Below are 7,019 nucleotides of genomic sequence, written 5' to 3'. Positions count from 1 at the left end.
AGGACCAGAATAGTTGTCTGCCTGAGGCCACCAATATACCCAGATGGAACCAACTGGTTCTTCCTCAGTGGGTGGGAAGTGGAGGGTCACCCCCAGTTGCCACATGCCAGAATACTCAGCCAGTAGAATATTCCAAACCAAAGACAGATAATATCAGAGATTGGTCTGTTAACACTGGTCTACTAATTTAGATTTTGCAAATCTAACCAGAAAACAAATGGGCTTTTCTAGAGTCCCCAAATAAATTGTTAGGGTCACATTAATTTTTTTAAGGGTCCTAAGTGCAAGGAGTTGGATAAAATATAATTTGGTTCATATCACTGGTCTTTAGACACCACTAATCCATATCTGGCCCACTTCATTTGTTTGGTGTGCCCCTCAGGAGCCACTCTTCACCCCACCCTGGGAGGGTGATGTCAGTGGCTCACGTGCCCTCAGACTTCCAATTGTATTTGGCCAAGAAGGAGACCTGGCAAATTAGAGAGAAGGAGGAGAGTGAGGTCAGGGTATTTAGTCTCCTGAGTCCTCCCTATGGATTTGCCTCAGCTGGTTGTACAGTCAACAAAGGTTGCATTCTTTCAGGGTGGATCTCTTTTCTGTGGGGGTTCCAGGAACCTCTCATCCCACTGTCTGTCCTTCAGTTACCAGCCCTGATGTAACTGCATCATCCCTTGTGGTTTGCCTTTTCCCTGCCCACCCCCTTGTAAATAATCCCTGTATAAGTCTCCTGTATCTTTGTTTGAGTGTGCCATTTGGTTCCTGCTGGGACCCTGAGTGATGCAGTTGGTTATTTATTTAGCCAGAGGAATCCCAGGACTTGGATGAGGGAGCCACAGAAGACTAAGGTTGCAGCTGGAGCTATGAAGGCAAATCCCCCAGAAATGGTTGTCCCTTGAATTCACTATGGGTGAACACGAAGAAGAAGCTGACCATGAATAAGATGGCACACTTAACCATATTGCAACTATATTCAGATTTACCCAAATTAGAGAAGTAGAGAGGGAGAAGTTTCCAGCCTCGGAGGCTTTCTTTAAAGGAGTGTTGGGGTGGTGAGGGCACGGAGCCATAGAAAACAGACAAGGGGCCTAGGAAAAAAAGTGTTTTAAAGAAAATGAAAAATATTCCTCACCAAGCTAGCCACCTTCTACTTCATCCTCATCAGCATTTACTGCGCACTTATTATAAGATAAATGCTATAATTCATTTAATCTTGGAAAAAACCTAGGCTGAGAACTGTTAAGACTTACTCCAATGTCACCTAGAGTTGTGGTAAAGATGTTAGCGTTATGCTGAAGAAGAGAAAGCAGCTTCAGCAACTTGACCATTTTTATCAAGTTTATCAAATTTTCAAGCTATAGGAATCTATAGGCAGTTAGTAGTTGCTGAGCGGCATTTGTTTGCTGAATGCATGGCAAACATGGAGAAGTTTCACCTGGGGCTTAGGGGAAGCCATCCAGTGTCTTTGCAGATCACCTGTCTTTGCAAAACTGTTAGGAAGGTGAGGGGCATGGTTTGGCGATTGCTTGGAGGTAATCTGCAATAAAGAAATCTCCTTCAATTCCTTCATCCTTCAGAGATGCAACATCTTCCTGCTGAACTGTCAGGAAAACAGGCTGATGCAAGAGGACTCTGGTTTTCACCATGTAGGTGGGAGAACTGGGCCGGAAAAGCTGGGAGGAAACTGGGGGGAATCATCAAATCCGTGATCTTTCAAATACAGAGTCCAACTTTAATGTATTCGGTTTCTCTGGGAAGAAAGATTAGGTTAAACAGCAATGGACATGGTATACTCTCTCAGAAGCTTCCTGTGTTGTTAAAATATTTGACCCATCTTTACCTCCAGGACTCTTGAGAGCTCAGTCAGTTCTTAACTGGTTCTTAGGGTTACCATGGATGGTGAGCCAGGGCCAACTAAACCCCAGGGAAGATGCGAAGAGAAGGATTTCAATATACAGGACTTGACATCCCAGTAGTGTCTGCCTCAAATTATACTTCTCAGGACTCTTTTTGCATGGGCAGGCACCGGGAATCGAACCAGGGTCCTCTGGCATGGCAGGTGAGCAGGGAGCATTCTTGCCTGCTGAGCCACCATGGCCTGCCCTCAGGGCTCTTTTTAAACTGTCTTCAGTGACCTCTCCCGAGAACTGCTGTGTCTCACTCTTCAGCTAGACACTGGCTGCTAGTGTGATAGCTGTTCTATCTTCAGGCCAGTGGGGTCTGGCTAACCATCTTCAGCAGTTTGGGCTGTTCTTATCCTGTGGCCATTCTTCAGGCACTCAGCCCTGCACTCCCACTACCCCCAGATCCCTTGATAGGTAAAATATGTAAAACTAGATTGCAAACTTCTGTCCTATTTAAAACTCATGCCTGAATACAATGAATTTGTAACTGATAATTCCTCTTTGTGCTTATTTCAAGGGTTCTTATCTTATAAAGGCAATACTACAAACCATTTTACATATAAGAACACACATAGTACTTTTCAGAAACGTAAAACCTCCAGATGGTTCCTAGGCCAGATAAATCCTGAAACCCAGAGGGACAGTCTATCAAAGAGCATCGACCAGCTCCATCCCCCTATCCCATATTGTGGACACCCTTTTTCAGCAGGAAAAAAGTTAGAATGAGCATAGCTAAAATATCTATAAAGATTGGGAGAAGGATCAAAGGAGAAGGAGGAGTTATATCCAAGAAGTCAGGCTTTAACAAATGAGTGTGACTGCTGAGTCATTATGATATATTTTTTTTAGTCGCCAGTGTCCTGGAGCAGCTAGAAGGAGAAACCTGAAATTGTGGAACTGTAACCCATACCAAACTTTGAAATCTGTTCTATAACTACTTGTTACAATGTACTTTGAAATTTATTGTTTTTCGTAAATATATTTCACAATAAGAAATGTTTAAAAAAAATCTGGAGACTATTCTTATGTATTATATAGACATGCTTTTTTAGTTTATGGTGTATTGGGGTGGCTGGAGGGAAATACCTGACACTGTTGGGCTGTGTTCCAGTAGCCTTGATTCTTGAAGACGATTATATAAAGATACAACATTTACAATGTGACTGTGTGATTGTGAGAAGCTTGTGTCTGATGTTTCTTTTATCCAGGGTATAGACAGATGAGTAAAAAAAAAATGGATAAAAATAAATAAATAATAGGGGGATAAGGGGTAAAATAAATTGAGTAGATTGAAATACTGTTGGTCAATGATAGGGAAGGGTAAGGGGTATGGGTTGTATGAGTTAGTTCTTTTTCCTTTTTATTTCTTTTTATGGAGCGACGCGAATGTTCTAAAAATGATCATGGTGAAGAATACACAACTGTGAGATGGTATTTTGAGCCACTGATTGTACACCATGTATGGACTGTATCTGTGTGAAGATTTGACAACAACAACAAAAAAGAAAATGCATAGTAACGCTGATACCAAGGGACTCAGCATTACAATTATTAAACCGTTAGTGACTTTAGACAGCAGTATCACCCACGTTCCCAAAACTGGCCACACTGGAGTGCAACCCCAATAAAGCCTGACGCTCAGAGGGGTGGCAGGACCGGGCAGCAGAGGGCATGGAGAGCAAGGAGGGGGGTAAAAGGGTCATGCTTTCTGGAGGGTGGGTGTGTTTTTTTCTTTTCCGGCTACTGTTATCTATGTGGTGAGCACATCCCTTCAGCTGAATGCCCTGGAGAGGAAGCCCAGGGCTTCCTGTTGTCTTACCAACGCTGCAAAATGCAAGTTAGTTAGAAGTAAAGAAAAAAGGGGGAAAGGGAACAAAACGGGAAGCTCCTCTGGTTAGATCAGGGTATGCCAGCCTCCAAGAGGGAACCCAGCTCACTTCTTCCAGGAGAGGAACAGGAAGAGAGACATCCCAGATGTCAGTTGTTTCTCAAACCAATCAGGAACCACAAAATAATCTTGTTGTATATAAAAAAAGAAGCCATTTTGGGACACAAATGAATAAGGGAAAATATATATATATAGGGAGATACTAGCAAAGAGATATACTTATTCCCTGCTTGATGCTCTTTAAATTCTTCTGTGAGACTCTCCTCCAAGGTTTTGCAATGTTGGTAAGAATCATTTGAATATCGGATTGTTTTATTGTTTTGCTGCTGTGAGTATCTTAGCTATGAGATACTTCATGAGATTTAGTGAAATAACATCCTGTCCCACCGCCCCACCCCAACCCCAGGGGGTGGAGTACAGAGGTAGGGCTGACAGATTTTTATTTATATCACCATAAAACTTAACACTGGGAAAAAATAGCCTATCTTTTACTTGCTTTTCACTGGCAAAATGTTTTATCCACATTAAGATTTTATTTGGTCCTGTACCTTCCTCTGTCTTCCTTTTAGATAATGGCTTTTGGAGATCTATGGAGAAACTGTTTTCACTCTCTTCTCTGATAATGCCACCTCTCCTGAAACTTTGAGATTATGCAAGAAACTTCTCTTAAAACTTTTCAAGCCAACCGTGACTTTCTTGAATTAGATCTAACAATATTAACTCCTGCTATTGCCTGTGTTTCAAATTGTAGATCATCCTTCCTCTGAAAGAGAGAAAAATTTCATTTTGATTGTAAGTCAGTTAGAAAAAGGAACTCTCTCCAATTTTCTAACTCTTCAAAAATGTCATGCTTTCCCCTAGAAATATGAGTACGTTTTACAACCCCAACTGTTTTTCTACAGTTTTCTTAAAGAACCAATAATGACTACCTGGGAGATAGAGACAAAAGCAAAGAGCCACAGTCAAATTTGTTGCTCTCATTACTTTGGGTTCTATTTTATTACTTCAGCTTTGTTTCTAAAGATAGTGTTTTCCTATTTCACTTTTCTATACCAGAAGTTCCAACTGGATTTTAATTATTTTCTGGGCCTATTTTTATGAAAGATTGTCAGCCTTGGGATGTTATCTGCAATATGTATGCTATCCTAGAGAAAAAACCTTTCATATGTGTCATATAACAACCTGAAGTAAAGAAGTTGTCCAGAGGCTAGCTCTTAACTAAAAACTGACCTTCCTTGGGAACAGAGAGAATTGTGACAGAGCACTGGGGCATAGATTGAATAACGTGTTTTTGTTTTTCATTTTTGCTGTTACCAAAAGGAAAAAAAAATTGATAAGAGCAAAAATGGCTGCAAATTCCACTAAAGCACCTATTAGAACAAATACTATGCAAATGTTCATTAACGAAGGGAATCGTTCATATACATAACCCAGGAATTGACATCTTAAATGATTACTATTTAAAAAGAGATTTAAGATTAGGTAGATTGGGTGGAAATGAAAATTCAGTGCAGCATCTGAGGCATGACAAATTGCTGAGCAAAATCAATCTATATAATGGATCTAGAAAATGGGTCTATTTAATAAATCGAGAGGAACTAGTTGCCCAAGAGAAGCCATAGAGAGATAGGCCTTTACCTAATTTCCATGTGAATTTTATTGTCCTTTGGATATGTGTATGAGGATGGACAAATGAAGAATTAAACGTGAGAAAATACATAAAAGGCTCCAAGTATGGAAAAAGGATGAGATATCACCAGTTGGAAAATGTTAGAGGAATAGAAGCTTAGAAGAGTAGAGGTTAAAAATATACAAAATTTCAGTGGAGATATTGTCAATAGAGCAAAGGATGTAATAGAAAAAAGATGAAAAAAGGAATAAAGTTAAAACTTTTGAGGTTGTAAAGACAATTATATTGGGAAGTGAAAGAACTGTTTACCTAGAGAACGTGTTCATAAACAGGAAATTGGTATCTTGAAGTTAGTGGCTGGAACGTAATCCTGTATGTGAAAAGAAATGTGCCTTATTTGCTTCTGACTGCTGGTACTTGGGCTGAGGCTCCATTCACTGAGGTTTCCGCAATTGCTTAGGCTTCTCTTGGTTTCTTGGGTCTCCCCCACTTCAGCCTCCAGCACAGGAGGTAGACCATCAATGTTTGTACTTTTAAAGTGTATTCAAACCAGTGTTGAACTCTTTTAACACTGGGATTATTTCTTTGGTAGTTATAGACGTGCGCATTCTCCCCTTTTTGGCATTTAAAATCTCGTAAATAAGTAAATTTGTTTCTCAGGCTTCAAAGGGAGAAAAGAGCTGAAACTTTCCTAATTACTTAGGAATGAATGAGTTAATTAAAGCCGGCCTCTAGTGCCCGGCTTTGAATTCCATTAGTTCATCACTGAGTTTATCATTTTTTCCCTTCCTTATCTATTTAACCTTTTTTTTTTTTTTCTCATTTCCCAGTCTGCATTACTCTCTCTTCCCCTCCTTTATTTCATTTTTAAGGTGCTCTTCTTGGGTATATTGTGAGTTCATAACGAAATTTTACTCTTTTTTTGGAGGGGGGGCTGTTGTTTTCTGTTGATTTCTTTGCTCCATGAATGTAGGTCTCTGTAGCCCTTGCAAAATGTTGCCCGTACTGTTTACCTTTGTATTCTGTATGTGGTTTCAGTCACTGTATTCTTTAGGGAGCAGTAAGTTTTCCTGTTGTGTGGTTACCAAGATGGTGAATGCCATGGTTTGTTTGTTACGACTGAAGTGGTACTTGGTGCCATTCATTTACAGAGGACATTTGACATTTGAGTTGCTAGCTGAAACTGCTAAGTCCTCATCTTACTGGGTTTCGATATTAAATTCTGGTTCCTGTTTAGCTTCTGGAGGTGGATGATATTCTCATCTTCTCCTTCGAGTTGACTGAGGATGGCCTCTTTTGGGGCTTGGGTCAAGTGAGGGAGGGTTCCTTGTGGAATGGCTATCCATGAATCATGCTTTTTATCTTTCAATGAGACATAATTTCCTTCCCAATCCCAAAGTGCCCTTTTCTAGATACATTAGATTTTTAAAAATCAAACATTTGGTGACAAGCTGTCACCAAACTGACCACTGTCAGTTCCTGAGCTTCAATAGGTAGGCAGGTAGGACAGTCTTAGGTCTGGCTGTTGAATCTACTCTGAGGTTGGATTTAGAGGAGAAGCAACAGTGTGGCAGAAAGAGCTGTAAACTGGGAGTTACAG

Source organism: Tamandua tetradactyla, chromosome 10 (assembly GCF_023851605.1).
Source record: "Tamandua tetradactyla isolate mTamTet1 chromosome 10, mTamTet1.pri, whole genome shotgun sequence".
NCBI classification, from domain to species: domain Eukaryota; kingdom Metazoa; phylum Chordata; class Mammalia; order Pilosa; family Myrmecophagidae; genus Tamandua; species Tamandua tetradactyla.
This window is presented reverse-complemented; position numbering follows the sequence as displayed.